The following is a 22,078-nucleotide window of genomic DNA, read 5'->3' as shown; positions in this document are numbered from 1 at the left end:
AGTCGGAAGTTCCAACGGACACGAAGGGAGTCTACTATGAGAGGATGGTCTGCCCTGTGTAAGGATGCGAACCTCCTGGTTTTCTTGTTCTCCCTCGTAGCAAACAGATCTATTGTCGGTAATCCCCATAGATTGACTATCTGATTGAATATGTGGTGGTTTAGGGACCACTCTCCCTGACGAAGGGAATGGCGACTGAGGTAGTCTGCTTCTATATTGAGTTTCCCTTCTATGTGAACCGCTGTCAAAGATTGTAAGTGATCTTCGGCCAGAGACAATATCTGTGCTGCAGTGGTCATTAGGGAACGTGACCTTGTCCCTCCCTGATGATTGATGTAGGATACTACAGTCATATTGTCTGACTGTATTTGAACATGTGAACTCTCCAGGGAAGGTAGCAGGGAAAGAAGAGCTTGGTTGACTGCTGACAGCTCTCTTAGGTTTGAGGAGTTCTGGGACTCTAGACTTGACCAACGCCCTTGGGTTAGAATGTCTCCCATATGGGCTCCCCAACCGAACGGACTGGCATCTGTCGTGACTACGTTGTCCGGGGTGATGGTCCAGAGGACTCCTTTCGACAAATTTACTGGATTGAGCCACCATCTGAGATCGTGAAGAGTGGCAGGCGTTATACTGAACTTCTTGCTTAGAGCTCCGTGAAGATCTTTCTCTGCCTGAAGCACCTCGTACTGAAGCATTCGGGTGTGAGATTGAGCCCATCTCACCGCCGATATGCATGCCGTCAAAGAACCTAGAAGAGACATTGCGTCTCTTAAACTTAAGCTTGGAGCTTTCCTTACGGCCTTGATCTTTTGAATGATCCTTTGTTTCTTTTCTTCTGGTAGGAAGGATGCCTGCTTTTCCGAGTCTAAAAGAACTCCCAAGAATGATTGATGTCTTGTTGGTTCTAGTCTTGACTTTTTCCAGTTGATTATCCACCCGAGACCCTGTAGGGATGATATTATGGCATTTACCCTAGATGTACACTGAGCGATCGAATTTCCAATTATTAAAAAATCGTCTAGATAGGGCACCACCAGGGTTTCTCTTTCCCTGATATGGGCCATTGCTTCTGACACAATCTTTGTAAAAATTCTAGGAGCCATGGATAGGCCAAAGGGCATTGCTAAGAACTGGAAATGCTTAATCTGATGGTTTACCCATACAGCCATCCTGAGGAATTGCCGATGATCCCGGTGAACTGGAAGATGGTAATACGCATCTTTTAGATCCAACACTGACATGTAGCACCTAGGAAACAAAAGCTTAGTTGTTGATCTGATGGATTCCATTTTAAAGGCGCGGTACTGAAGATATTCATTCAATCTGCGTAAATTTATAATGGTCCTAAAGGACCCATCAGGCTTAGAGATTAAGAACAGCGGAGAATAAAAGCCAGTCTTCTCCTGATCTCTTGGTACTTCTTCAATGACTCGCTTTGTCAGTAATTGTTGAATCTCTAACTCTAAGGCCTGTTGTTGGGCCAGAGTGTCTAGTGATGTTACAATAAAACGATCTGGGGGAGTCTTCAAAAATTCTAATCTCAAGCCTGCCCCGACTACCCCCATTATCCAGGCACTAGATGTTATCTTCTGCCACTCTGCTGAGAAGAACTTTAATCTTCCACCTACTGGCAGACCTGCTCTATCTGCGTCTCCGTCTTGAGAAAGATGAAGGGTTTTTATAGTATCCACCTTTCTTTTTCTGATCCGACGACTCCCAGTCACGATTATATCCCTGCTGGTCTGACTGGAACTTCCTGAAGGGCATGCGTCTCCGGAAGGCGTTCCTAAAAGTGGGATTAAATGCTTTAGGAAATCCCTTCTTTCTATCTTCCGCCTTTGCAAGTATGTCATCCAGCACCGAGCCGAACAGGTACTCACCCCTACACGGAATAGAGCACAACTTGGCTTTAGCCCGGGCATCTCCCTTCCAAGACTTTAGCCAAAGCGCCCTTCGGGCTGCGTTTGAGAGCCCCGCCGATCTCGCAGCTAATTTCAGGGAGTCGATTGAGGCATCTGCAAGGTAAGCCGCTCCTTCTCTGACCTGAGACAGGGAGTTCAACAACTTATCCCTAGGTGTTTTTGATTTAAGTTGTTCTTCTAGCTGCGTCACCCAGACCATGATTGACCTTGCCGTACAGGTGCCTGCGATTGCAGGTTTAAAGGCTCCTGATGATGCTTCCCACACTTTTTTAAGAAGCATGTCAGCCTTTCTATCTGAGGGATCCTTAAGGAGTCCCACATCTTCTAATGGTAGTGAGGCAGTTTTTGAAGTAGAGGCTACTGCCGCATCCACTTTCGGGATTTTTACCCACTGAGACAAGGTGTCATCTTCAAAGGGATACCTCCTTTTTGCAGCCGAAGGTAAGAACCCCTTATCCAGTTTGTCCCATTCCCGTCTGACTAAATCTTTAATGGTCTCAACCACGGGGAAGGCTTTACGATTCCTCTGGTTTAGTCCTGCAAACATGATCTCCTGGGTGGTTTTTGGCTCTTTGCTCTCTGCCACCCCCATCGTTGTACGGACTGCTTTAATTAAAGCGTCCATATTTTCTGTGGAGAAACAAGGTCTTCCTTCCTCGTCCGAGGAGGCCGATGATGAGGTGTCCGAGCACTCGCCCTCTTGTAATGAAGGGCTGGAATCAGATATCACCTCCATGCTAATTTTTTCATGCCGCTTGGTTTTAAGGGATGATTTTATTTCCTCCCTAATTACTTCCCTTAAATCTGATACACGGAGGGGAGCTTCTTCCTCTAACGTGCGGCATATACACAACTGACATAGCTTTTTTAGATAGGTGTCAGGTAGTGGCTCCGTGCATAGCGCACATTGCTTATGTTTGGATTTTGAGGTCTTTTTTCCCTATAAGAAAACATAATACAGGGGACAATCTGTATCAGTCAATGGTTCAATATAAAAACTCACCACTGCTGATGAAACAATAAAGTACCGGTTTTTGAGGGGGTGAGATGCGACGTGACGTGCCAGGGTCCTGCTGCCCGCGTGCCACATCTCCTGCGTGAGATCTGCTGCTGCTCCTTTGCTCACCTAACGGTCGGTGTTCGGCGTCTCCTGTAGAAGACATGCTGCCGCACACTACTCACCAAGCGCTGCCTTCTTTTCAAAGGTCCCGCGCTCTTCCTCCCGGCCTCCTCCGGAAGTCGTTCATCTACTTCCGGGTCACAAGCGCCGACATCTTTCCAGCGTCCTGCGCGCGTGGTCGACCCGGGGCGGCGTGCCTTCCCCCGGGAACGCCACTACGACCGCTCTCTCCACCGAGCCGGTCCCTGCCAGACGAGGGGGGAGGCTGAACACAGAACCTCCCCCGACGCTGCTTCCAGGCCCCCGACTCTGCCGTTCTCACCCGGACACCGCACAGAGGCTTGGCGGACCTGGGTAAGCTGACCTGTAGGCTCCCGCCGTCCGGACAGGAACCCAAACTGGAGGGCGAGGGGGGGCCGCCCTTTTTTTTAACCTGTAGGTTCCTGTCCGGAAGGTGGGCGGATCCCCTCTCTCGTTGTGGGTGCTGTCGTGGCGATAGGAAAATTGGTACTTTTTTGTGACAGGCCCTCTCTAATGAAATGTCTAATGGATGGGATTTTCATTCCACACTGCTTAAAATCTTTATAGCAGGATTCCCAGGATCACATAAAAGAGCGGAGAGGCCATCATGACGTCTTCTGTACATCTCTCCATAAATATATCAATTAACAATGAAGAGAAAATCTGTTAAACATACGGTATGTCGATAAAGGACATATTGTATAAGAAATCTGTCTGTTTCATTTGACATGCAGGATTTTGGAAACCTCAGATTCCCGTGGCGAGGGCGGTCATACGCTTTGTGTTTGCTCTGTGTAGACTGCGCTCATTTCACTGCATGTCCTAATAGGATTAGGCCAGGTCTAGTGCACTCCCTGGACACTAGCTCAGGAGCCGCGCTTGGACAGGCCCTGGACTATTTAAACACGGATGATTAACTCGATGATGATACAGCCGTCATCTGTCATTAATTAGGGAAGTATTGTCATTTCTACTAGCAAAAAGCCATGGAAATTATAGTCCCCCCCACCAAAAAATAAAAAAAACCTCTGAAATTACACAGTTAATAGAATAGAAAGTATTAAACAGAAAACACATAACCAAGAATACAAGCCTGTGCTCTATGAAGCCTTGGCGAGAATCCGAAATCTGATTATACCAATCAATCCGGAGTGCATGTCTCTGGATCAACACAAGGTCAGAAGCTAAAATATAAATATCAAGCCTACGTGCCAAGAAAAATTCCCAATAAAGTTATGTAATATAAATAAAAGACCTGGTTATAAAACAAGGTGATTCAATTATGAGGCAACAGAAAACTCGCATGACAGTTTTGTATATACTGAAATATAGAACAACGAACCAGTTTACAAAGGTGGTTGCACCTGTGTTCTGGCTCCCAAGCGGTGTTATTTTTTTTTTGCGGGGGCGGAGGACAATTTTTTTTTTTTTTAATTAAGTGTGTGCACATGTGGATGCGGAGTCAAAATCATAGAGTCGGAGTCCATTTTGGTGGAGTCTGTATAAAACGGACCAGCAATATATGATAAATTGGGTACAATAGTACAATGCTGGATGTGCTGTAAATGTCTTCATAATTTGGGAAAGATATAAAATGTCCTATAAATGTCTGTTCTGTTCCTGATGTAAGGATCCTGGCTTTTAGCTGAGATGAATCTGTGCTGAACTTTATGTACATGCTCAGTAGTGAGGCCGTACTGTGGAGTCGTAGTTAAGATGTATCTGTGCTGCACTTTATGTACCTGCTCAGTAGTGAGTCAGTGCTGTGGAGTCGTAGATGAGATGAATCTGTGCTGAACTTTATGTACATGCTCAGTAGTGAGGCCGTACTGTGGAGTCGTAGTTAAGATGAATCTGTGCTGCACTTTATGTACCTGCTCAGTAGTGAGGCAGTGCTGTGGAGTCGTAGATGAGATGAATCTGTGCTGCACTTTATGTACATGCTCAGTAGTGAGTCAGTGCTGTGGAGTCGTAGATGAGATGAATCTGTGCTGCACTTTATGTACATGCTTAGTAGTGAGGCAGTGCTGTGGAGTCGTAGATGAGATGAATCTGTGCTGCACTTTATGTACATGCTTAGTAGTGAGTCAGTGCTGTGGAGTCGTAGATGAGATGAATCTGTGCTGCACTTTATGTACATGCTCAGTAGTGAGGCAGTGCTGTGGAGCCATAGATGAGATGAATCTGTGCTGCACTTTATGTACCTGCTCAGTAGTGAGGCAGTGCTGTGGAGTCATAGATGAGATGAATCTGTGCTGCACTTTATGTACATGCTCAGTAGTGAGGCAGTGCTGTGGAGTCATAGATGAGATGAATCTGTGCTGCACTTTATGTACCTGCTCAGTAGTGAGGCAGTGCTGTGGAGTCGTAGATGAGATGAAAATGTGCTGCACTTTATGTACATACTCAGTAGTGACCAGTGATGTGGGGTCGGAGGTTTGGCTTACCGACTCCACAGCCCTGGTGCGCGCACACATGTGTGTATGTGTGCATCTGTACAGTACACGTATATATGTATATATCACAAATGTAGGTGGGACTGTGGAAAAGGTGTCAGATCTTTACACTCCGTGGACTAACAAGCCCATAAAATGGAAACAGCCTTCTAGGAACACTCATTTTTTAATTAGGCGCCAATCACCGAACAAAGAAACTAAATTCTTTGAAATCATCATGGTCCGCATCCTACCTGTGCACACGGGAGATGTGTTGCTGATATGATGATGCTCTACGTGTGCAGAATGGAACCAATAAATTACTGTCGATCAGGCTAACATGTAGCCCATCGGTGGACGTTTAGTGTCCGTAATATGCTCGAGTATGCCCACAAAAAAATTTGCATGGTCTATTACCCAGTATATTAGTAGGTTAAGATTAACATTGCTTCTTTAAGGCAATTTCTAGGGCATATTAGAACCAGTTCAGAGTGATATCTGCGCAGAAATGCCAAATCTCAAAGTTTAAAATTGGAATGGACAGAGAAATCTCAGAGTCCACTTTTGAAGTCACAATTTTCTCAGTATATCTTTATAGCACAGCTGATTTTCCCTGCCATGAGCTCACTGTATAGAGCTTTACTGCATACACTGTAAGCAATAAACCGAGTGATGGGTGGAGACGGCCAAAATAAATTCACCATAGCACACAAAGAGGTGGAATAGCTACTGAAATCAGCCAGTCTGACAGCCCCCTTCATACAACATCATCAATACAGGGAGGAAACAGAAGCTCTCGTGTCAAAATGGAGCTGGAAGTGCAACTCCTAGGACAGGAGCTAAATCATGACATTAGGACAGCTTTTTATATCAGAAGTTTAATTAATTAGCCATTTAAAGGAACTGTATGAGCAGGTTTTGTCATGTAATCAGAGGACAGCATGAGGTAGTGACTGAGACCCTGAATTCACAGATGTGTCACTTATTAGGCTGTATGCTGTTTACTTACAATGAAAGCTTTATCACTAGGAGATTATCACTGCCCTGACCACAGTGCAGGTGAGCACTGGTCTGACAATGCCCTTTCCACTGATAAGCCGCTTACTTTCAATACACAATGTACATAGAGAGCCTGGGGGGCAGGGGCAGCTTTCTATTTTTGATTGCAGTCAAAGATAAAAATACCCCCTACAAGTCTATGGGTCTGTGAAAACCACAACTCATTCATGGATGACATAAGAGTACAATCCACATGTGGTCCATGAGTGACATTGTTATGTATAATGGAAGCGGTGTCATTTATTTTTTCTTACATGAGAACCACTGATGAAACACTGATGGTAACAACTGAGAAAAAAAAAAAAATCACAAACACTAATCGAAATCAAATCCAAAATACTGATGAAAGTGATTATTTCGCACATGAAAGATAGTAGATGTCTGAATGATGACATTAATTTAATCTTTGTTTTGTTGGTAAACGATCTGTCAAATTTTGCACCGTATTCTTATTTCTACAAGTAGGCAGCATTGGAGTTACCAAGGTTATTATGCATCAATAAAATATAAAATCATTAAGTGCCTTAAAATAATAAAATATTTTTCTGGCAGAATTTTTTCTGTATCACAAATGGATAAATGCGCCCACACTATGAAGCACAGTAAATGACAGGCGAACACCCAGCGTGCCATTTAGTGTTTCCCATAATAACAAGATTTATTCCATCAATTCTCTCCTGACTAATGCGATTAGCATCTTCATACTTGCTTGTCCCGGCGATGACTATGAGCCATGGAGACTGAGACAGGGTTCTGATTTTAACAAACTCCATGCTGCGTACCGTGATTCACAAATGTAACTTAATAAGCTGGAAAATAATTTACTAACTGAAAAGATATTCCGCTGTTGACGTAAGGGGGAATGATGTATCACTGGAGAATTGAGTAAGGCAAACCCACACAAACGGTGTCAAACCAAGGTCCAATCACACATGGAAGCATGGATGACAACTAGTGATGAGCGAACGTGCTCGGATAAGGTGTTCTAGGATAAGGTGTTATCTGAGCATGGTCCTGTGCTAACCAAGTGTCTTTAGTGCGCTTGAAAAATATGTTCGAGTCCCCGAACCTGCATGTCTCAAGCATGTTTTGGTGGATTCTTATTTTTCATTTTTTCAAGAAAAAAGGTGTGCCACAATATCTGTCGTGTAATAATCCAACATGTGATTGTTGAGTAATGTAACTTTGAATCCACATACAAATCCGACTAGAAGTGCAATGGAGGTGTGTCAGTGTACTAAGTGCATCGCCACACCCACTATGCACTTAATTTTCAAGTGGCTTCAAGGTTCTCTTTCACAATGATGGCACATCAGATTACTACAACCTGGGTTTCATTTTATTTTTTTTTCTACAACTTATAGAGCCATACCACTAGTGTTGAGTAAGATCGTTCTGGCAAGTTCCCTTTAAAGGGAACCTGTCACCCCCCCCCCCCCCCAGTCGTTTCAAACTAAAAGAGCCACCTTGTGCAGCAGTACAGCTGCATTCTGACAAGGTGGCTCTTTTAGGTCTCGGTGCTGTAACTTGAGAAATAATCAGTTTTATATTTTGTCTGAAATACCTGCTCCTCAGTCAAGTGGGCCGGCGTTTCCCCCCTGCTTCAGACAGCACACAGCTGTCACTCACATCTTCTTGCCTGCACTCTTTTCCCCTGCCTGGTGCAGGCGCAGTGAGCGCTGCCCGTCTGTCCTCATATGCAGTACAGCTGACTGCGCCTGCGCGGCCGCCCGGCCTGTGATTCCCAGCCCCGCAGTGACTTATGATTTATTCACATTGCGGGGCTGGGATTCACAGGCAGGGCGGCCGCACAGGCGCAGTCAGCTGGGCTGCATATGAGGACAGACGGGCAGCGCTCACTGCACCTGCACCAGGCAGGGGAAAAGAGTGCAGGCGCCGGCTATTTTCAAAACAACGGTGAGGAGGAGGCAGCGCCCGGCGCCAAGAAGATGTGAGTGACAGCAGTGTGCCGTCTGAAGCAGGGGGGGAAACGCCGGCCTCCTTGACTGAGGACAAGGTATTTTTGACAAATTAAAAAACGGATTATTTCTCTAGTTACAGCACCCAGAACTAAAAGAGCCACCTTGCCAGAATGCAGCACTACTGCTGCACAAGGTGGCTCTTTTAGTTTGAAACGACTAGGGGGGGGTTGACAGGTTCCCTTTAATGTGAATGTGCTGTCAGAAAATAGGCAATGGTAGAATTCAAATTTTTCTGTTAAATATATCTTTTAGAGGTAACCGGTCATGTTCCAATGTTATCAGGCCACTTTGCGGAAAGCACAGCTACTGGGAGAAAGTGAACTTTAGTCCTCCCAGAGCCATCTGCTTTCAGTCAGAGGTGCAGCCAGAATAGCTTCAGTCAGAACTTTAACACACACACTGCAGAGAGAGCTGTCAAAATGATGTGCTTACAGCCACCTCTCACAGTTTAGTAAGCGATAACTGCAGCTGCTCTGTGCAAGCCTCTGACTGAAAGCCAGAGACACTTCATTGAGGCCTTTCACTCATTCTCATACGGTGCTATCCATGTGCATTTGTCACATCAATGTGACATCCATGTGCACCATCAGTGAAACACATATTGGAGTCTGGGAAAAAGCAGTACAGTTAGCGCTGTTCCCAGGTGCCGGGTGCTGAATCCAATGTTCATCTTTGTCACCTGATCTCCCTGCAATCAGCGAGACCAGGCAACGCTGATGAGAGTTGCGCCGTCTGTGTATCGCCAATAACCATAAAGGTTCCCAAGCCTATTAATACCATATCTCAGCTGTCTGGTTCGTAGAAAGGGGAGACCGGGGAGCAAAAAAAAAAAAAAAAAAAGTGTGGCCCCCCTAATTTTACTAACCAGCAAAGGCTAAACAGAAAGCTGCAGGCTGATCTTAATAGGCTGGGAAGGGGCCCATGGATATTGGCCCCCTCCCAGACTAAGAACACCCGCACTCGGTAGTTTTTCTTAAATAATTTATTATATGTGCCAATTCTGGCACTCAATTCTGGTGCTTTGCACGGCTCTTCCAACTTGCCGATAGCAAGTGGGGTAATAGTTTTGGGGTTGATGTGAGCTATTTTCTATCCGCTGACATGAAGCCCAGATGTTAGTAATGGAGAGGCGTCTATCACCCCCATTACTAACCCCAAAGTCAAAACTAATATAGACACATACAAAAAGTCCTCTAATTGAAAAAAAAAAAACTCCCTAACAGTTGTAACCATTGATTACCCTAAAAAAATCCAAGTAATCCTAATCTGTCCGATGTTAATCCGTAATAATACGGTCTCGCAATGATACCCAACTCTGCTACATCCAGATCGTGTGGTGAACGATGACATTAGTAATGTGCCCGTTCACAAACCCAACCAGAACACACTAAGATTAGCGTGAGAACGCAGCTGCAGTGACGAGCAGTAACATAATTACGCTAAGCTCAGTGCGTTCCGGTTGGTGTGCTGAGAGGTCACAATACTGATGTCAATGCTCACCACGCCATCTGGCTGTAGCAGAGTTGGGGATTTCTGTGGGACATCATTACGGATTAAGGGTGGACAGTTGAGGATTACTTTGTATTTTTAGGTTAATAAAAGAGCAAAAGAGGGCTGGGGAGTGTTTTTTTTTTTTTAATTAAAGGACCTTTTTCTGTGTATGTATATTAATTTTGACTATGGGGTTAGTAATGAGGGTGTCTGATAGACACCTCTCCATTACTAACCCCTGGGCTTGATGGTAGAAACAGAAAATAGGTGATATCACCCACAAAACTATTACTCCAATTGCCAACGCAACAGAGCAAGTGGGAAGAGCCGAAGGCTAAGAGAACGAATTGGAGCTTCTAATGGATGTGCCATTTCTGGGATGGTTGAGAGCTTGTGTTATTAGTCTGGGAGGGGTCCAATATCCACAGCCCTTCCCAGCCTATTAATATCTGCCTGCAGCTGTTTAGCCTTTGCTGGTTCATAAAATTAAGGGGGACCGCACATCATTTTTTCCACCGTTCCCCATTTTAGTAACCAGTAACGGTTAAGCAGACAATGGTTAGCTGTTAATAGGCTGGGAACCTTTATGGATGTTGGTTCTTTCCCAGAATAACAGCCCCCAGCTGTCGTCTTTCCCTAAGATGGTTAGAAAATATGGGGGACCTCACGCAGGTTTTTTTTGTTTTTTTTAAATTATTTAATATGCGCGATACTCAGCAGCGTATGCTGATTACAACTGCCATCATTGTCGCCTGGCCTCCTGATTGTAAGGATTTCAAAATGCTGACAATGATGAGAGTTAGATTCAGCACCCGGGAACAGAGCTAACAGTACTGCTTTTCCCCAGTTACACTGATGACACACTTATGTCATCGGTGTGTCATAAGTGTGCACGTGTGCAGGATGCATTGCGGACCGTGCTGCTGGTAAAACAATGGATATATCAACGTGTTTTGCTCACGAGGACACAGTCTGTGGAAACACACTGACGTGTGCGCAGTCCCATAGATTTGAATGGGTTAAGTGTGTAAGTGTCTCCAGTACGTGAAAACTTACCACCAGTACTGAAGATACTGACGTGTGAAGGAGGCCAGACTGGATTGTAATGCTAATCTGCAGACTGACCCCACATTAGATGTGCAGTTTATTAGCGTTGGGAACATGACATGTTTTCTTTAAAATTTCTCTTGTTATTTCAACATTTTTCATGTCACTCTCTATATACGGTACGGTTTTCAAAAAAGAAATAAATACAGATGAGAAAAAAAAAGGTGGCAGAATGGGGCTCACAATGTAAACTCCCCATCAGTAGGTCTGTGTGGGTAGTAACCGGAGAACACGGAGGAGGAAACCCACACAAACATGGGAAGAACATACAAACTATCATAAACATTTATCATATATATTCTCACTATTCTCCGATTACGGCATACACCTACACATACATATGCCCTTGGATTTGGTACACTGTGGATGGATGCCATACAAGTATCACCATGAGACATGATGTTTCTTTCAGCCTTGAAACCTGACCGCTTCAGTAGCCGTTTTCTTTGCTGTCTACACAGCATTTCCAGCCTCTCTACAGGGGAAAGCATCTCCATTTCAGTAAACTGATTCCACTATAGATCTCATCCACTGGAATACACAGTAGTCAGCTCAATTCACAGCAGCCTGGAAACACTAAGAACAGAACTAGTGTCCAGGGTCTGTGTCTGGTCTGCATTGTAAATCACATTATCTCATCTGCTGTCACATCCAGAAAGGAAGTAGGCCACATGGTCTCCTTCTATAGCTCCAGGCTCAGCAGGCTATTTTCTGAATGAACACAGAGGTTAGCAAGAAGGGTATCAATCCAAATAAACCCTATACATGTTCATTCGAAGGGCAGGGTTACGTGAAATAATTTTTACGTGTAAAATGACTTGTAAAATACTTATTTCTTATATCTTAATACATGTAAATACCTCGGTCATAAAATACTAAGACCTCAGTCCAGAGCCTCTCACCTAACCAAATGAGTTCTCATGCTTCGCACTGACGAGGGCCAACAGCCCGAAACACCATGTCTGCAAATGAGATACTGATTTGGCTCTTATCCTAAGTCATATCGCAAGACTTGTTAAAGGGTTGATTGTGACTTGTAGGATCGCTACTTCCAACAGGTGGCGCTATAGAGTTAAGTCCTCTTTTTCTCTGAAGAGGCAATTTGCATATTAAATTTCCCAGAGGGGCATTGCACAACGAATAAGCCTCCTTACCTTGACAAGCAAGAGCTGGTATGTCACTCTCCACAAGGAGAAACCTTACCCCATAGACCTCAATCCAGAGCCTCTCATCTAGCCAAATTAGTTCTCATGCTTCACACTAATGAGTGCCAACAGCCCGAAACACCGTGTTTGAGAATTGAGATACTGACTTGGCTTTTATCCCAAGTCATATTGCACGACTCGTTAAAGGGTTGATTGTGACTTGTAGGATAGCTACTTCCAACAGGTGGCGCTATAGAGTTCAAGTCCTCTTTTTCTCTGAAGAGGCAATTTGCATCTTAGGAGTGATACATTTTAGAAAGTCATAATGATATACAGTACAGACCAAAAGTTTGGACACACCTTCTCATTTGAAGATTTTTCTGTATTTTCATGACTATGAAAATTGTACATTCACACTGAAGGCATCAAAACTATGAATTAACACATGTGGAATTAAATACTTAACAAAAAAGTGTGAAACAACTGAAATTATGTCTTATATTCTAGGTTCTTCAAAGTAGCCACCTTTTGCTTTGATGACTGCTTTGCACACTCTTGGCATTCTCTTGATGAGCTTCAAGCGGTAGTCACCGGGAATGGTTTTCACTTCACAGATGTGCTCTGTCAGGTTTAATAAGTGGGATTTTTTGCCTTATAAATGGTGTTGGGACCATCAGTTGTGTTGTGCAGAAGTCTGGTGGATACACAGCTGATAGTCCTACTGAATAGGCTGTTAGAATTTGTATTATGGCAAGAAAAAAGCAGCCAAGTAAAGAAAAACGAGTGGCAATCATTACTTTAAGAAATGAAGGTCAGTCAGTCCGAAAAATTGGGAAAACTTTGAAAGTGTCCCCAAGTGCAGTGGAAAAAACCATCAAGCGCTACAAAGAAACTGGCTCACATGAGGACCACCCCAGCAAAGGAAGACCAAGAGTCCAAATTTGAGATCTTTGGTTCCAACCACCGTGTCTTTGTGCGACGCAGAAAAGGTGAACGGATGGACTCTACATGCCTGGTTCCACCGTGAAGCATCGAGGAGGAGGTGTGATGGTGGGGGATGCTTTGCTGGTGACACTGTTGGGGATGTATTCAAAATTGAAAGCATACTGAACCAGCATGGCTACCACAGCATCTTGCAGCGGCATGCTATTCCATCCGGTTTGGGTTTAGTTGGACTATCACTTATTTTTCAACCGGACAATGACCCCAAACACACCTCCAGGCTGTGTAAGGGCTATTTGACCAAGAAGGAGAGGGATAGGGTGCTACGCCAGATGACCTGGCCTCCACAGTTACCAGACCTGAACCTAATCGAGATGGATTGGGGTGAGCTGGACCGTAGAGTGAAGGCAAAAGGGCCAACAAGTGCTAAGCATCTCTGGGAACTCCTTCAAGATTGTTGGAAGACCATTCCCGGTGACTACCTCTTGAAGCTCATCAAGAGACTGTAAAGAGTGTGCAAAGCAGTTATCAAAGCAAAAGGTGGCTACTTTGAAGAACCTAGAATATAAGACATAATTTCAGTTTTTTCACACTTTTTTGTTAAGTATATAATTCCACATGTGTTAATTCATAGTTTTGATGCCTTCAGTGTACAATTTTCATAGTCATGAAAATACAGAAAAATGAGAAGTGTGTCCAAACTTTTGGTCTGTACTGTACAATAACAAATTATATTGTGGTACCGTGTTAGCCAGAAAAATAGATGTGAATACTTTTCTGCCCAATGATGACAAAAGTATTCTCGGAGTGATATACCCAATAAAGGTATCACTCCGAGAATACTTTTGTTATCATTGGGCAGAAAAGTATTCACATCTAGAAAGTCATAATAAAACTAATGCATCAGACATTGTTCATTTTTGCACAATAAAAGTAACTATATCTTCGATCACTGTTTCTTTGTGCACGCATTTGACAGACTTCATATGGATATTCAAGCACCCACTACTCAACTCTCCATATTAGAGGCAAGATAGAAGGTGGTTATAGCTTTCCCCTATCAGCAACATACTGTAGTGAAGATACAAATTGAGTTCATTTCAACCAGACATAGTCAAAGCCAATTACCTTCAAGCGCAATTACCGACGAAATAACAAGTAATTCAACTGCCTGAATAGAGGCTATATAAAACTCCACTGATGCACTCTGCCTGTTTCTGATATCAGCGAGTGCTGTGCAATGAGTCCAATGTATTTCTATAAGTTTAAGCCATGCTATGTGCCAAGACTGCAGTGCATTCATTTATGGAAGCAGTAGCGCTGTGTGCGGATAGTCCAGTGTATTAATAGGAGATGCAGTTTCACACTTCCTCTGCCTCCTGCTTGTGACTAGTTTCAAGACAAGTTTGTTTTTTTACAAGCAGAAGGCAGTGGAGTGTCTGATGAGAGTTCAGTGCATTCCGATGAGATGCAGCTTCAAGTATCAGAAACAGGCAGGAGTTGTATAAACTCTGGAGGTAAGCAGTGTATGGACTCCCCAGCGTCTTACATCACTGCTCTCATACCCCTTAGCATAAAAATCCTATTTTCAGCAGCACTCTATATATAGGGCATAAATTAAAAAGTAGGGTAAGGCATGCCATCGAGGGTAGGAACCTGACTGCTGTAACCAAGACTTGATAAGTGCTAATATAATTCTGCGGGTCACAGAATAAAAATAAAGTGACAGGTTAGCGATTTCTAGAACTGCAGTCAGTGGAAAAAAAACAGCTACAATATCACGACCTCAGTTATTTTTAAGGCCTTGTCCATAATCAAGAGCACCTGAAGACATGGAAATACTGATCTGAGTATCTAGGAAAGCATAGACTGGATTCGTGCATGGGGATCACATGACCCAGCTCCCCATAATGTAAAAAATTTTAATTTATGAATCTAACCAATCCGGAAATAAACAGCAAGGATAAAACTTGGTGTGAGCAATGCAGGTGCAAATTGAGCGGACTGCACTTTAACAATTTTGAATGCAAAATGTTACATACCTTTAAGTGCTGGAGTCTGTCCAATTAACAGACCTACAGAATAAAAAGAAAAAGGTATTAGAAACATCCAATTAACTGAGGACATCTGTATGAACATACCAAAAAGTAGAGTTTTCTGATATTTCTGGAAATGGAGCATTTGGTGCGTGTTATAACGAAGTTAAGAAAAATGATGCACTTCAATCCGAAAAGAGGCCCCTGACACGCGGTTCTGGTGGCCTAATTTAGCTCAGGCTTTCTATAATTGACATATCCCGTTCATCACATGCAATTACTCAACATGCACATATTCCCTAGTAAATGTGGAGGATTTTACAATTCGGTAAAGCTGCAGACCCCATTTGTAGACACTTGTTTGTCTTCCAGCTCAAATGAAACGTGGAAGCAGACTGTCCCGCAGGAGTCACCTGATGCCACCTCCACCCAACTCCACTGGAGTGGAAGCCAGGAGACAGACGGGGAGCACAATTATAGAGTACAGAACCATTAATAAAATGTAGAAGGGAACCCATTTTAAAAAAGAAATCATCATCTCCGACATTTATGGCATGTGTACATATAAAGCTTGATGAAGTGGAGAGGCTGATAAAACCTTGTGAAACACGAGGGCTACAGCCTAGAAGTAACTGAAGTGGTATCTTCTGGCTCACAGACAGGGCTAGTGTATGTCATACTGAAAAAATGTCCATGTCTGGATGTAAAAAAACTATTAGGGCTTAAACAAAGGAATGATTATCTAGGACAATTGTTACCCGTGGTTTTCACAGATAACACTAGTACATCCATAGCTCCCAACCGTCCCTCATTGTGCGAGACTGTCCCGGTTTTGTTGCTTCGCCCCGCTGTCCAGCATGGGACGCTCTGATCCCGCCCTCCCTGCTTGAAGACGATACTCACCTCACCTTGCTCCAGCGATGCCTGGTCTCGGCGTACGCAGCTCGTCTTGAATGAGCGGTCACGTGGTACCGCTCATTAAGGTCATGAATATGCGCATATTCATGACTTTAATGAGCGGTGTCACGTGACCGCTCACGCAGGAAGGTGCTGCGCCGGGAGTCGGGACAGAGCGAGGGGGATGTCGGCGCGGCCGCACGATGTGAGACAGGTGAGTATGAGGGACAGGTGAGTATGAGGGATGGGGGACCGAGGGATGAAGGAGCACGCCATGCAAGATGGGAGCAGGAGCGGGAGCGGGGTGGAGAGATAAGCCATGCATTCAGGGGGGAATATGAGCCATGCATTCAGGGGGGAATATGAGCCATACATACAGGGGGGGGAATATGAGCCATGCATACAGGGGGGGGGAATATGAGCCATGCATACAGGAGGGGGAAGAGGGGGAATATGAGCCATGCATACAGGAGGGGGGGATATGAGCCATGCATACAGGAGGGGGGATATGAGCCATGTATATGGGATGGGAGGGAGACGAGCCATGAATACAGGGGGGGGGGGAATATGAGCCATGCATACAGGAGTGAGGGGGATCATTATACAGTATGGAGAACTGTGTGGCCATTATACAGTATTGAGCATCATGTGTGGTCATTATACAGTATGGAGCATCATGTGTGGCCGTTATACAGTATGGAGCATCATGTGTGGCCAATGGCTATTATACAGTATGGAGCATCATGTGTGGCCATTATACAGTATTGAGCATCATGTGGGATCATTATACAGTAAGGAGAACTGTGTGGCCGTTATACAGTATGGAGCACTATGTGTGGCCATTATACAGTATGGAGCACTGTGTGACCATTATACATTATGGAGCATCATGTGTGGCCATTATACACTATGGAGCATCATGTGTGGCCATTATACAGTATTGAGCATCATGTGCAGCCATTATACACTATGGAGCATCATGTGTGGCCATTATACAGTATTGAGCATCATGTGTGGCCATTATACAGTATGGAGCACTGTGTGTGGCCATTATACAGTATGGAGCACTGTGTGTGGCCATTATACAGTATGGAGCACTGTGTGGCCATTATACAGTATAGAGCACTGTGTGTGGCCATTATACAGTATGGAGCACTGTGTGGCCATATTTTTTTTGTTTATAATTATTGTATATAAAACAGTGTGATCAGCAGTGCTAAATAGGTGTGGTTGGGACGTGGATATAGGTGTGACTAATTATGAATGGGTGTGGTCAGAGGCATGGCCTAAAATTTGCCGCGTTGCGCGCCGCAAACCTTGTCCCTTTCCCATCTTCAAAAGTTGGGAGGTATGGTACATCTGATATTCTATGGGGCTGTGCACATGTAGTTTTTTTCCTTAAACCAAGTGGTCGGAAAAACAAAATGGAGACATATCCAAGTGCAAGTCTATGGGTCAGTGCAGAAAATCAGAAAGCACTCAGTTGACAGAGTATGGATTTGATTTTGCAGGACCTGAGCAGAATAAAAAATAAAAAAAAAAACTTTTCTTTTTCCCCTCTCCACATCCAATAAAAACTCAGGAAACCCTGATTAAAGTCTGAACAGAGTAACGACACGTGCACACTGAGTATTTGGTGAGTTTTTTACCTCAGTATGTGTAAGCCAAAACCAGGAGTGGGTGATAATACAGAAGTGGTGACGGGTTTCTATTATACTTTTCCTCTCCTGGTTTTCGCTTACAATTACGGTGGTAAAAAAAAAACCTCAACAAACAGTGTGAACGTGTGCTGTGGAGTAAGGGACAGTTTTTCTTGGATGTGGTGAAACGATTGTGTGACCCTGCCCTTATAGCGAGGAGAGTTTATTGTGCCTCTGCAACAACATGTGGACACCGCACCTTTCTTGAGAAGGCAAACCCTATTTTGAGTCACCAAAAATGGAGAGGTGGCCAAGTATTTGTGTCTCTCCATTTATTTAGTAGAAGTTTGGAAAATATTGGACATTCCTAACATATCCACGAGTTAGGATAGCCCTTAGACAAGTTAATGTTTGTGCTGGCCGATTCTTTTTTTTTTTTACCTCTCATTAACCAGTTTGAGCACCTTTTAAAATAGTTTTTAATAAATCCGGCCGTGTATGCTAGTAAACACTGAAAGTAAGAGCTGGCCTTAAGAGACACAAAGCCAAAAAAAGAATTGCAACCCGAGCTTGCCTCGACTGGAGAGATAGCAGTGAACACAGGCAGCATTGGAAATAGCACTTGGCTCTGCCTAAGCCGGATATTAATCTGATGAAGAAATGCGCGGAGCTTGATTCTGGCCCCCTGCATTCAGCTCTTCCTACACATGAATAGAGCACAGTTGTGAAAAAATGTCAAGGATTTCTCTCAGAAAGACAGAGGACCAATGATGGGAAAGTTGGAGCAGTGTCTCCATAAGGAAAACACAATCTTGGCATTCCTTTGAAGATGTATCCGGGGTAACATTTATGTAGTATATAGGACTACAGACATTCGGCCTTTGTTTTCATAGCAGTGAAATTACTGCAAACACGGCATCCAGTTGTTTCCATTATATTGCAGATGGCATTATTCCAGCCGCACGTAGCTTACACATGCTCTTACCAAGGGAAAAATATATATATGATAAAGAGTATTACGGGTTTTATATGCTGCTCTATGTCAATTTAAAGGGGATGTCCAGCCAAAACCAATAAGTCTGCAGTCAGTCTGAATCCCCCCAACCGTGTGCACTGTGCGCAGCGTGGATTCGCCAGTTTCAGACCCAGGAACGGCCAGTGGGCACAGCCCCGCTCTCTATACACTTGTATGGAACAATACCACACCCTCTAGTCGGACCCACCCACTGGCCGCCACCCGCGGCCGCGTCACTGGTCGGGGAGCGGCCTCGGCTCTATACAAGTGTATGGAGTGAGCCCACCCACAGGCCAGAAGCCATTCAATCTTTTTGATCACATTTGTATTAACCAAGTACCCCATGTCATTTACATGTAATATTTATTTACTACAGGATATATGCTCATTGTGGGATTTTTTTCTCTTGGGTTTTGTCTGTATAAAGGTCATAGTATGAACGTGTACCTAAACATTGCACGTACTCCAACTTATGTTCTGGCTCATTTCTGTGGTTTCACTATATAAAAAGGCCCGTATTTCTGAAACCAGATGGCAGATTTAAAACAAAGGCAAAAAGCAGAGGAATAACGAGAATGAAAAGAAAATAGCAACAACTGGCCACTTATGATCTGGTGACAGGAACTCTTTAAAACCTGACATATTCAAAAATGCCATTTACCTGCAGATAAAGTGGTAATTACAGATAGTGTTTACATTTATATCATGTCTTGTAAACATACTGGTACAGGGAAAAAAATGAAGCTTTATTCTCCCTGCAGCCGATCGCTTGCAGTCATAGGGGAATGGAGAGTTGACGCTTTACGACAGGAATGTGGGTGGGTGGATATGGGGCATATGACCTCAGAGGAGAGCCTGCCAGATAGGGAGCACAGGAAGAATAAGAAAACACAATGGAAGGGCAGACCAGACTCAATTGTTCTTCCCAATGTTTCTGCTGGTGAAAATGTGATTTCTGTCTGTTGTACTCTCAGACACCCACTGAACACGACGAGTACATACAACTACACTATAGCAAAGAATATTTGACCCTCAAGCTGTATGGTGGTTTCAGAACAGGTCATTGGGCACTTGTTTACCAGCCTATTTACACAGGCCGATGACCAATTATGGGGACAGAATGATCAGATATGATCAATCTAGCCACTGGCGGACACAAAAAGAAGAGGGACCCTGTGCAAAAACAGTATTTGGACCCTTTGAAGTCGAATAGCTAATCATAAAGCACAATTCCACTAGTTTCGGAGGTGGGAATAGGCCCCCTTACCTCTTGGGCCCTTGTGGGTTACATCGATGATATGTGCGCCATTGGGTCTATTCCCATACAGTATCATATCATTGTTAGCACATCCCGTTGTATCTTAGACGATGTGCTGCCAAGAATGTTTTTATTTGCAGTTATAAATGTTCTGATCACCCAATAAACGTGTATACATCAGCGAATAATTGTGTGCTTATGAATACTCGTTAACTGATTAATGATGTCTCTCAAAGATTCTATTATGATTTTCTACGTCAGTATTGGATATAAAAAAAAAAAAATTTAAAAAAAAAGGTAAATGCATCAGATTTTTTAAGGCTATTGCTTTATAAATAAGCCCCCAAAAGACGGCAACAAATCACAGAAACTGGGTATCAGAAATTTTACGTGGTTTATTTGCAACCAATTTTCACCAGCGGTATCAACTTCTGCAATTCAAGAAGTGAAATCTGTGCGGACTACATCTACCATGTGGGAATTTACATTCGCATGAAGACTGCGCGCCATAATACGTGAATATTCTTTTTTAAGCTACTATTGAAATTTTGAGATAGACGAGCAAAGTATCAGACAAACGGATTTTAATATATTGCAAAAAGAAAACAACGATAAACCAATTATACAGTGAGGGGTGTTTCCACGGTCAGGATTGGCTCAGTATTTGCTCAGGATTTGACGCAGGTAACATCTGCATCTGAGGTCACTAGCGTTTTTGATGCGTTTTTTTTCCGCATGACTTTTCATTACATGCTTTTTTTGTCACTTAAAACAAAAGGTAATTGAAAGTCGTCTTCTGGTAAGGAAAACAAAAAGCGATTTCCTGTTTGCCGATAGGGTATGTGCACACGGTCAGTAGTTGCTGCAGGTTGGACGCTATGTACATCTGCAGTGCCCAACCCGCAGCGGCCAGATGTTACAGCATAGTGGATGGGAATTCATGAAATCCCATCTCCACTATGCGTCCAGAGACACAGGCGGCAGACCTGCGTATACCCACGTGCCGTGCGTCTTTATAGACCGCAGCATGTCTATTTACGATGCGGAGACGCTCAGTCCCCGCAGCGTAAATTTCCCATAGACTATCATTAGATGCGGTAAAACCACATTTAATTATTAGTCACATGCGTAATAACATCCGGAAGTACGTGTCGGGCCGGTGTCACACTTGCGAGTGTGATGTAAGTGTCCCGCATCAACACCCGGCACTGCCGCCGGCACTAGGACAGACATGTGCCGCAGCATACAGATACATGCAGCCGCACACTCCGGTCCCGAGTGCAGGGTGTTGATGTGAGAGACTCGCGCGAGTTTCTCACATTACACTCGCAAGTGTGACACCAGCCACAAAGGAATATGTAATGTCCTTTACTTTGTTTTTTTACTAAATAATTTTTTAAAAATACAGCTCACAGCTGTATACTTAGCCTTTACTTGCTATTAAAATAGGGGGACCCAAAAAAAAAATGACATGGGGACCCCTATAATTAATAACCAGCAAAGGCTAGGCAGGCAGCTGCGAGCTGATATTAATAGCCTAGGAAGGGACCACGGATATTCCCCCCCCCCACCTCACCCATCAACGTTTTTATCCTCTTAATATATTACAGTCGTCATTATATAGCACGGTGTATTTACATTTGCTCATTTTGACTTTCTACTCAACTAATTCTTCTCTTTGCTCTATGTAAAACATGAAGATCCTTGTTCTTGCAGACATCATCCCTCTCTCCAACTCCTGACCCAGCTGCTCAGCCCAGCGCCTCCTCCCTGCCTCCCACGGACTTTTCCCGTGACTGGTAAGTCATACAGGGAAAATTGACCTCCTGTTTCCACATAGAGCTTAGAAGGATTCAGCTAGTCAGTTTTCAATCAAGTGACTTCATAGACCTAATGGTAATCAGAAGAATCAAGTGGTAAGAAGGGCAATATGAGCAACTGTAAGTACACAGTGCTGTATAATATGATTATTGCAATATATTAAGAGGATACAAATTTTGATTGG

The 22,078-nt window shown here is 43.8% G+C and overlaps 1 protein-coding gene across 2 annotated transcripts in view; it reads right to left on the bottom strand.

The window, feature by feature from the left end:
• TLN2 (talin 2) overlaps positions 1–22,078 on the bottom strand; it is a 248,215-nt gene that overhangs the window by 165,898 nt on the left and 60,239 nt on the right. For both annotated transcript variants that reach the window (XM_077264168.1, XM_077264170.1), the window contains exon 2: positions 15,270–15,302. The gene's annotated coding sequence lies outside the window, so the exon portion shown is untranslated. The remainder of the gene's footprint in view (positions 1–15,269; positions 15,303–22,078) is intronic.

The sequence above is a fragment of the Ranitomeya variabilis genome, chromosome 5 (assembly GCF_051348905.1).
Source record: "Ranitomeya variabilis isolate aRanVar5 chromosome 5, aRanVar5.hap1, whole genome shotgun sequence".
In the NCBI taxonomy this organism is placed as follows: domain Eukaryota; kingdom Metazoa; phylum Chordata; class Amphibia; order Anura; family Dendrobatidae; genus Ranitomeya; species Ranitomeya variabilis.
Note: the sequence above shows the minus strand (reverse complement) of the source record. Positions and strands in the feature narration are given on the sequence as shown.